This window comes from Macaca nemestrina, chromosome 15 (genome assembly GCF_043159975.1).
Source record: "Macaca nemestrina isolate mMacNem1 chromosome 15, mMacNem.hap1, whole genome shotgun sequence".
NCBI lineage: Eukaryota > Metazoa > Chordata > Mammalia > Primates > Cercopithecidae > Macaca > Macaca nemestrina.
In genome coordinates this window covers 8,017,905-8,028,893 of record NC_092139.1, presented here as the reverse complement: position 1 = coordinate 8,028,893, position 10,989 = coordinate 8,017,905, and the positions used below count along the sequence as shown (strand labels likewise).

Genomic DNA, 10,989 nt, shown 5'->3' with positions numbered 1-10,989 from the left:
GGCCTGGGCGGTGCTGGGAGCTGCTCCAGGGCAAGAAGACCAAAGTCCTGTCTGCTCCCATGAGCCCAGCACTCAAGGCTCATGCTGAACAATGGCAGGTGCTTAATCAGAATTTGATGAATAAATCAATGAATGAGCAGTTCTGCTTTCTCCTCTTTTCCATCAGCAGGAAATAATTGCCTTCTCAGAAGACTGCATTTTTTCTTTTATTCTTTTTTTCTTTCTTGTTCATTTATTTTATTTTTAATTTTTTTTTTTGAGACGGAGTCTCGCTCTGCTGCCCAGGATGTAATTTTTTCATTAATGAGATATTTCAAACTTGAGTATAGTCAAAGAACCCCCCAAATACCGACTCAGGCTTCAGCAATGATCATTCCGATGTTATTTTTTCAAATTTCCTTCTCTCCTCTATGAGGAGGGTAGAGGGGCTAGAATATTTTAAAGTAAATCCCAGATACTGAATCAGATTCAGATACTGAATCAGATTCAGATACTGAATCAGTTTGCCCCCGAATACTTCAGTGTAAATATTTTTACACTGAAGTATTATAAATACTTTTACACTGAACATATAAATATTTTTTTCAAATAGCCATAATCACACTCGCACACTTAACAAAAACAATTATAATTTCTTAATATCACAAAATACCCAGACCATGTTCAAATTTCCTCCATTATCTCAAAAACTGTCCACAGTAGGTTTGCTCAAATCTTATTGAGTTATAATCACACTGAGGTGTCAGCTGGAGTTTCTTTGGTCGCAAGTGACCAAATGTCTGCAACTGGGATGTTTCTAGTTGTTCCTTGGAAGTAGGTTTCCGTGGTCAGGAGGCCTGGGAAATACTGAGTTGCAGAAAGTTAGGCTATCCCATTCTTCTCCCTTCTTTAGAAAGCTGAAGTGTGTGGTTAATCTGAGTGTAAAAGAGATTTTTGCAAACTTGGTTGACCTTGGAAATCTATTTTTGTTGTTGTTGTTGTTGAGACAGAGTCTCTCTCTGTCCCCCAGGCTGGAGTGCAGTGGCGCAATCTCAGCTTACTGCAGCCTCTGCCTCCGGGGTTCAAGCTGTTCTCGTGCCTCAGCCTCCCGAGTAGCTGTGATTACAGGCACCTGCCACCACGCCTGGCTAATTTTTGTATTTTTAGTAGAGATGAGGTTTTACCATGTTGACCAGGCTGGTGTTGAACTTCCGACCTTCAATGATTCTCCTGCCTCGGCCTCCCAAAGTGCCACCACACCTGGCCAATCTTGGCAATCTTTGAGTTCATGCATTCTCGTATAAAGGTGATATCTCCCCCAAAGGGGCAAAAATTGGTTCTTCAGTGGCAAAAACCTTTTTTTTTTTTTTTTTTTGGTAGAAATGGGGTTTCACCACGTTGCCCAGGCTGGTCTCAAACTCTTAGGCTCAAGCAGTCTACCTGCCTTGGCTCCCAAAATGCTGGGATTACAGGCGTGAGCCACCATGCCCAGCCTAAAAATCCTACTTTATATGTGTAAAGCCTATGTGTACATTCACTACATAAAGAGATATACTGTATATCTGTGACATTAAAATTGCATGTGGAGGGAGTGGTAAATAGAGAAAATGTTCCAGAAAAGCTCCTTATAAGGGGAAATGAAAAAATAAATGAAGAAATATTATTTTATTTTCCATCTGCACCTTAGTTCCCCCATCTGTAAAATCGGGATAATAATCGTGCCTAATTCAGAGTTGTGGCAAGATTTAAAAGCATTTACAGAGTGCCTGGCTCCTTGAAAGTACTATGTATGTGTTAGTTATTCTTGTGGTTGTGGTTCTTGATGTTTTTGGAGCATTTTGTAGGTGTCGGGAAATTGAAGAGCACAGTTCTGGGGTCAGATGAACTGGGTTTGGAGACTTTCCTTAAATTTGTGACTATTCCATTTTCTCATCTGCAAATGAAATAAAACTGCCTTGCGAAGCTGCTGTCCAGGTTAAAGGGAGTAACATAAGCAAAGTCCCTGGTGTATTAACCAACTGTTATTATTATCCCCTTTTGCAGATGGGCAAACTGAGACCGCAAGCCCTGGAGATATGCTCAGGCAGATGTGCAGGTCCCCTGCTCCAGCTTCCAGGCTCCCGGGCTTCAGTCTTCAGTCGGCCTTTGTTCTGCCGCTTTCTCCTGGAAGTCACACCGCCCTCTCTTCCTGCCTGCCACATCGCAGGAGTCTGCACGCACCCAACCGGCTCAAGAGGCTCTGACAGGTGTGAGTTTGTTGTTTTTGTTGTCTTTTTTAAAAACAGCCTGCGACTTTGCCTTTGTCTAAACAGAGCAGCAGCGAAGGCAGAGAATCTGTAAGGCTTCCTTGTCCCTCTGCCAAGCGCTGCCTCTGGTCAGCCAGAGCCACCAACTCTGTTATCTTTTCTGCTGGAGGCGGTAAGGGCAGGCCCAGCACGGGGGCTCACCAGGGCCTCTTACTGGTTTTCTCGGCTCTGATTCTGGGTTTGGAATCCCTGGGTGTAAACCCTGCAAGCTGACACCAGCAAATTCGCCCTTTCAAACAGGGAGGCCAAGGACCCTGGGCACTCTCAAACCCAACTTCAGTGACAAAAATTCTTTCTTTTTGTCTCCATCCCCTCAGCTTTTGAGGGCATGGCTCCGGCAGTCCCTGGGGTGTAACCTCTGTCTGGTGGCCGGCTCAGGTTTTGGGGGATGTGGAGGGAGGGTCAGGGATGCCAGCCTGGGCCATCACCCGCTTGCACAGGTCTGCAAATCAATAGCTGTGTCTGCCTTGGAGGAGGGCAGAGAACCTTCCAGTGGCTTCTGTTGTGCCGTTTTTTATTTTTAACCATGGAGTCCAGCACGGGAGTCAGACTGCCTACATTCAAGTCTTATTTTCTTCCATCCTCTACGGGGGACCCCTTGAGTAACTGTGGCCAAGAAACAATTAAGATCATTAAAATCTCTCCAGGTCTCAGTTTCCTCATCTGCAAAGTGGGGACAATGATAGTGCCTTTTTCACAGGATTCACGGGAGATAAAGGGAAGGGATGCATTTAAACCTGGCACACAGTGTACACTCAATAAACGTCAGCTGTGGCTAGTAGGGCCCTGCTGAGCTGGCCCCATCCACCTCTCACACTTCGTTTCCTACCATTCCCCTCCCCACACACTGTGCTGCAGCTGCCCTCCCCTCCCCTCTTGATACAAGGCAGGCTTGGCCTCCCTTCAAGGCTTTTGCTTCTCTGCTTCCTCTACCTGAAGCTTTTCCCAGATCTTCGCCAGGCGGGCTTCTTACCTGCTCATTGTCTCAGATCTGGGGTCACTTCTTCTAGGAGGTCACTTTCTCTCACATGACCCTGTTTTATTTGCTTCATAACCTTTACCCCCACTAGAAATTATTTGGTGCATTTGTCTCTCGCTTGCGTATTGTCTGATCTACCTCTGCAAAGTAAATTTCCGTTTTTAGGAACCCTATCTGTACCCCTGAGGGCCTAAAATAGCAGTGGCGTACCGTTATCGGTCAGTAAGTGACTGGGTAGGATACCAGCTTAAGTAACACAAAGCCAGTGCTGGTTGAGCTTGATTAAATAACGGGTTGGGTATTCTGAGAAGAAGCCCATTGTATACATTTCTTCTCTTAATTTTACGACACACTTCTGAAGGGGGTACTCTTTTTGGCCTCATACCACAGATGAGGCAACAGTCTCAGAGAGGTTAAGTAACTTCCCCAAGGTCACACAGCTAGTAAGCAATAGTGGCTTAGAGAGGCTCAAGTCTGGGTCTGTCCCAGTGCTTCCTTGGCCCTCTTTTTTTTTTTTTTTGAGACGGAGTCTCGCTCTGCCGCCCAGGCTGGAGTGCAGTGGCCGGATCTCAGCTCACTGCAAGCTCCGCCTCCCGGGTTTACACCATTCTCCTGCCTCAGCCTCCCGAGTAGCTGGGACTACAGGCGCCCGCCACCTCGCCCGGCTAGTTTTTTGTATTTTTTAGTAGAGACGGGGTTTCACCGTGTTCGCCAGCATGGTCTTGATCTCCTGACCTCGTGATCCGCCCGTCTCGGCCTCCCAAAGTGCTGGGATTACAGGCTTGAGCCACCGCGCCGGGCCTTTTTTTTTTTTTTTTAATTTTAATTTTGAATCTGAGTCTCACTCTGGCGCCCAGGCTGGGGTGCAGTGGTGTGATCTCAGCTCACTACAAACTCTGTCTCCTGGGTTCAAGCGATTCTCATGCCTCAGCCTCCTGAGTGGCTGGGATTACAGGTGCGTGCCCCCACGCGCAGCTACATTTTGTATTTTTAGTAGAAACGGGTTCACCATATCGGCCAGGCTGGTCTCAAACTCCTGACCTCAAGTGATCCACCCACCTCGGCCTCCCAAAGTGCTGGGATGACAGGCATGAGCACCATGCCCAGCCCACCGTGGCCCTCTTTTGACTGAGGTCCCGGAGCTTTGATGGAAGAGGGAGTGAAGAACAGCAGCGCTAATATGTCTTGTTTGAAGCACACGTTCATTCTGCACTAATAATATTTACATCCCAAATTGCCTTTGAGCCTCCCAGCAGCCCTAGTATATGGTGGGATGTGAACCGAAGCTCAGAGCCGGGATGTAATCTCTTGGGGCCACCAGATCCCAGCTTAGCCTTCTGTGAGACGTGTAGTTGCTGGACTTGAGAAAGGTCTCAGCTTAAAGCCTAGTCCTCTGGGAACCTCCTCTGAGCCAGTCCGGTCAGCTGCCAGGCTGGTGTCACTCTTCCTCGAGGTGCGGCCCCTCCCTGGCACTCACCCTTGCATGCAGTGGCTCAATTGCATCTTCCCTGGCTTGCTGGACTCATGCTGTCCAGTGCAGTGGCCACTAGATCAACAGGGGCCAACTTTGCTCCCACCTCCAGGGGACATTTGGCCGTGTCTGGAGACATTTGTGGTTGTTGCATCTGGAGAGAGGGGACGCTACTGGAACTAGAGGAAAGGGTCCAGGGTCGCTGCTGAATCTTCCACAATGCACAGTACAGCCCACACTAAAATTATGGGATCCAGGTTGAGAATCTCTGCCTTAGACCCCAGTGGCTACTGAACACTTGAAATGTGGCTGGACTGAGCTGAGATGTGCTGTGAGTATAGAACACACACTGGATTTCAAAGATTTAGTCTGAAAAAATGAATATAAAATATTTCATAAATCATTTTAAAGTATTGACTACATGTCAAGGTGATAATATTTGGATATAGTGGGTTAACTAAACCGGAGGATAAAATTCGGTGTGCCTGTTTCTTTTTTATCATTTGATTTGCGGCTACTAGAAGATTTCAGATGACCTACAGGGCTCACATTATATTTTGACTGGGCAGCAGTGTGCTAGACTGGACATCCACGAGGAACGGAGTCTGTCTGGGTTTGCTTGTCACTGCAGCTGCGGGGCTGGGCAGGGGCTTGACATGTGCTGGGTACTCAGTAGATAGTTACTGAGCAGGAATAAAGGAGGGACAGCAGAGAGGGAGGGAGGGAGAAGGAAGAAAGAAGGAGGGAGAGAAGGAAGGAGGGAAGGAGGGAAAAAAGGAAGGAGAAAGGAAGGAAAGAAAGAAGGAAAGAACAAAAGAAGGGAGAAAGAAAGGGAGGGAAGAAAAGAAGGAAGGGAAGAAAAGAAGGAAGGAAAGAGGCAAGGAGGAGAGAGGGAGGAAAGAAAGAAAGAGAAGGAGGGAAGGAAAGAGAGAAAGAAGGGAGGAAAGGAAAGGGGAAGGGAGGAATAGAAGGAAGGAGACACAAACATTCCCTGGAGCTGTCTTGAAAGGCCCCAAAACCCCACTAGGCAAATATGATAGTATTTATCGAAAGTCTTAATATGTGTGAATCATTTCACCAGTAATTTTACTTCTAGGAATCTACCCTAAGGAAATAATCAGAGATGTGTGCATCTCTGGTGAGCCAGAATTCTCTCCCCATGTCCAGTATTTAAGGTAGCTGTCAAGGAGCTTTCCTTCCTTCTAGCGGATACCCCAGCTGCCCCGTCCCTGGTCTCTGCCCTGTGTCCCTGCCCAGTGTCTCCTCCAGGTCCCCTTGACTGGGGGTGGCCTTGGGTACTCATTTCATGCCCTGTTTGGGAGCTTCTCCATTTGCAACCTGCTCCCATTCTGGTCCTCATTAGCAGTGAGAAGTAGTTAGGTTTGAAAATCTTAGCTGTCTGAGCCAGGAGCCTCTGGGATAAAAATCCAGACAACCGGGGATACAGTTCCAGGCTTTCTATGACTTTAAATTGTCTTTAGCAAATGGGTCGATTTTCCCCACAAGAAAAGGGGTGAGCCCCGGAACACATATTTAGAAACTTCTGTCCTGTCCTGACAATGAGCTTTCTGAGAATACGGCGAATACTTCACCATTACACAACAGAGATGATTGAGCAAGTGTGAGCAGCACGGCCAGCTGGACTCAACAGGATTCTGTCCCCAAAATTTTTTTTTTTTCCAAGACAGAGTCTCGCTCTGTCGCCCAGGCTGGAGTGCAGTGGCTGGATCTCAGCTCACTGCAAGCTCCGCCTCCCAGGTTCATGCCATTCTCCTGCCTCAGCCTCCTGAGTAGCTGGGACTACAGGCAACCACCACCACGCCCGGCTAATTTTTTGTATTTTTTAGTAGAGACGGGGTTTCACCGTGTTAACCAGGATGGTCTCGATCTCCTGACTTCGTGATCCGCCTGTCTCAGCCTCCCAAAGTGCTGGGATTACAGGCTTGAGCCACCGCGCCCGGCCTCTGTCCCTAATATTAAAAACAGGTCAGTTTTTGGCCTGGCATGTTGGCTCACACCTGTAATCCCAGCACTGTGGGAGGCTTAGGCTGGTGGACCATCCGAGGTCTGGAGTTCGAGACCAGCCTGGCCAACATGGCGAAACCCCATCTTTACTAAAAATACAAAAAGTTAGCCGGGCGTGGTGGCAGGCGCCTGTAATCCCAGCTACTCGGGAGGCTGAGGCGGGGGAATCGCTTGAACCTGGGGGGCGGAGGTTGCAGTGAGCCTACATTGCACTACTGCACTCCAGCCTGGGCGGCAGAGTGAGAATCCATCTCTAAATAAATAAATAAATACAGGTCTGTTTTCTTCTCAGTCCTCTGAAGCTTATGGATTGGCTGGGAGCAGCTTTGAGGGGAGGACCAAGTCTGGCTGGCACCTAGACAGGATGTCTAGAGGGGACATATTTGAATCATAAACCCGGCCATTTGATTCCCCAAGTAGCTCCGCGATCGTGATCACCAAGCAGTCTAGCGTGGAAGTGAGAATTTACAGGGATGAATGATGAGTTTCTTTTTGTTTATACGTTCCTGAGATTTTTTTTTCTTAAAGATCATATTGTGGCAGTAACCTGTTTTTTTTTTTTTTTTTTTTTTTGGTACTGAAAAAAATTGCAAAGTGTAGAAAAACAGAAAAAATAAAAATGACCTAGAATCCTATCACTCAGTGATGATCACAGCAGACAGCTACTTTTCAGCCTTTTGTACATAAGAATTCATCATTTATTGTGTATAGTACTTTACAATATTTCTATCATATTGCCATTTTAAACTTTTTTTTCTTTATATCAAGAATGTTTTGTCATGGCATCTAATATGCAGCATCACCTTAAATGACTGCATCACACTTCATTGTAAAAGCAAACCGACACGTATTTAAACAATTCTCTATTGTTGGATATTTAGGCTGGTTCCAACTTTTTGCTCTTGTAAATAACTGTACAATGGATATCCTGGTACATAAGTCTTTGCACACATCTCTGATTATTTCCTTAGGGTAGATTCCTAGAAGTAAAATTACTGGTGAAATGATTCACACATATTAAGACTTTCGATAAATACTATCATATTTGCCTAGAAAGTTTATGACAAATAACATTTCCGAGAGGAATGTGAGTCTGTCTCCCCAGCCCCTCCTTATCTTCTCCAGTCCTGGGATGCATCAATGAAAATGTAGAAAAAAAAAAAAAAAAAACATAAATAATTCTACCTCTGAAGTAAACCACTGTTAACAATTTAGTGAATATTCCTCCAGATTGTTTTCTGTGTACTTGTACTCATGTATGTGTGTGTGTTTCAGAAATGGAATGATGTATACATATTGATTTGTAACCTGATTTTTTATTTGTTTTTTTTTTTTTTTCAGATGGAGTCTCGCTCTGTCGCCTAGGCTGGCGTGCAGTAGTGCCATCCTGGCTCACTGCAACCTCCATCTCCAGGGTTCTTGAGTGTCTCAGTCTCCCGAGTAGCTGGGATTACAGGCGTGCGCCACCACCCTTGGCTAATTTTTGTATTTTCAGTAGAGATGGAGTTTTACCATGTTGGCCAGGCTGGTCTCGAACTCCTGACCTCAAGCTATCTGCCCGTCTTGGCCTCCCAAAGTGCTGGGATTACAGGAGTGAGCCACAGCTCCCGGCCTATTAACCTGATTTTTTTTTTTAACTGCATGTTGTCATCATCTTTTATGAAGCATCAGTCACTTCCACTGCTTCATATCATGACCACGAAGCCTGTACTGGAGAATATTTCACCAGTTCTTTAGTGCTCAGCCTATAGGCCGCTTTCAGCGTTTCCCATATAAATGATGTGGAAATACATTTCCTTCCTTATACGTAGTTTCTAAATAATTCCCTAGAAATAAGAAAAATGCACATTTTAAAGGAATTTAATATGTATTCCAAAACTCAGAACAGCTGAATCGGTTTCTTTCCTCCAGTTGTGAGCGCGCCATTTCTCCATTTGGCTAACACCGTGGGTTTCCATTCTTTTCAAATATTGCTACTCTGAAAGACACACGAAGTGATGTCATTACAATTACAGTTTCCACCTCCATTGCTTGATTCCTCATGAATCTAAACATTTTTCCCGCATGCATTGCCCACTTTTATTTCCATTTCTGTGATTTGCCTGTCATTTTTCTTTTTTTCTTTTCTTTTTTTTTTTTTTGAGACGGAGTCTCACTCTGTCACCCAGGCTGGAGTGCAGTGGCCGGATCTCAGCTCACTGCAAGCTCCGCCTCCCGGGTTCACGCCATTCTCCTGCCTCAGCCTCCCGAGTAGCTGGGACTACAGGCGCCCGCCACCTCGCCCGGCTAGTTTTTTGTACTTTTTAGTAGAGACGGGGTTTCACTGTGTTAGCCAGGATGGTCTCGATCTCCCGACCTCGTGATCCGCCCGTCTCGGCCTCCCAAAGTGCTGGGATTACAGGCTTGAGCCACCGCGCCCGGCCTGCCTGTCATTTTTCTTTAGCCTTTTTTTTTTTTTTTTTTTTTTTTTTTTTTTTGAGGCGGAGTCTTGCTCTGTCGCCCAGGCTGGAGTGCAGTGGCGCGATCTCGGCTCACTGCAAGCTCTGCCTCCCGGGTTCCCGCCATTCTCCTGCCTCAGCCTCCCGAGTAGCTGGGACTACAGGCGCCGCCACCTCGCCTGGCTAATTTTTTTGTATTTTTAGTGGAGACGGGGTTTCATTGTGTTAGCCAGGATGGTCTCGATCTCCTGACCTCGTGATCCGCCCGTCTCGGCCTCCCAAAGTGCTGGGATTACAGGCTTGAGCCACCGCGCCCGGCCCTTTAGCCATTTTTATGACTCTATACCAGCTTTGTCTATTTTAAGAGGCTAAATACTTTGTCATGTAGGTTGGAAATATTTTTCCTCATTGTTTTATGTCTTTTAATTGTATTTGTGATGGTTTTTTATGTCCAAGAGTTTTAAAAATTAATTATAATGAATACAAGTTGTATTTTTTTACTGTATACAACATAATGTTTTGAAATGTGTATACCTGGTAGCATGGCTAATTCACACTAATTAGTATATGCATTACCTCACATACTTATCATTCTTTGTGGTGAGAACACTTAAAATCTACTCTCTTACTGATTTTTGAGAATATCTTGTTGACCGGACACAATGGCTTACACCTGTAATCCCAGCACTTTGGGATACCAAAGTGGGAGGATCACCTGAGATCAGGAGTTCAAGACCAGCCTGACCAACATGGTGAAACCCTGTCTCTACTAAAAACACAAAATTAACCGGGCATGGTGGTGCATGCCTGTAATCCCAGCTACTCAGGGTGCTAAGGCAGGAGAATCACCTGACCCCAGGAGGTGGATGTTGCAGTGAGCCGAGATCACGCCATTGCACTCCAGCCTGGGTGACAGAGTGAAACTCTGTCTAAAAAAAAAAATAAATAAATAAAAATAAAAATAATAATAATCTTATTATTAACTATAGTCTCCATGCAGTACCACAGATCACTTGAACTTATTCCTCCTCTGTAACTAAAAATTTGTATCCTTTGACCACCCCCTGGCGATCACCATTCTACCCTCTGCTTCCATGCATTCACTGGTCCAGGAATTTATTTATATTTTTTTATTATTAAAAAAATTATGGAACATTTCACAGATTTGCACGTCATCCTTGTGCAGGGGACATGCTAATCTTCTCTGTATCATTCCAAATCTAGTGTATGTGCTGCCGGAGCGAGCGCAGTCCCTGGAATTTTGGAAGCTTATGTGACTCTTCATGTTTCCCCTGGTGGTGTCTGCCTTCACAAGCCTAGAAGGGCCTTCAGGGGAATAGGTTTGAGGGCCCGTAGCCACAGCGGGACAGTTGAAGGAATATTCAGAGCGAAGCAGATGACACGGAATTTACAGGGTGAATGAGATGGCCTCTGGCTTCACAGAAGCTGTGTCAGTTACTCGGCAATGCAGCCTGGGAGGTAGAGAGCCCTCCGTCTTGTCTTAATTTTTATAAGGGTCTCTGAGCCACTCATTATGTGCAGAAAGAGCCCTGGACAGAATCCTGGACTCTGGCAGGGCTGCCTGCTCACCATGGAGCCTAGTTTCCTCCTTGGTAAAATGAAAGAATGAGCCAGGATCGCCTCCTCGGACCCCTAACTGCTCATGACATATGGCCTTAAATATGGCTCTAAACATCACTCCCCGGGGAGCCCTTTCTAGGTATCTCAGGCCAGAGTCCTCAAAGGAAAGACACAAAGATTTGACCATATGAACATTAACAATCCTTGGAC

At 45.9% G+C, this 10,989-nt stretch overlaps 1 non-coding gene across 1 annotated transcript; it reads right to left on the bottom strand.

The window, feature by feature from the left end:
* Positions 1-10,339: 10,339 nt before the first annotated feature.
* LOC112424751 (U6 spliceosomal RNA) lies at positions 10,340-10,446 on the bottom strand. Its single transcript, XR_003015656.1, has one exon. It is a non-coding gene; the product is annotated as a U6 spliceosomal RNA (small nuclear RNA).
* Positions 10,447-10,989: the final 543 nt, after the last annotated feature.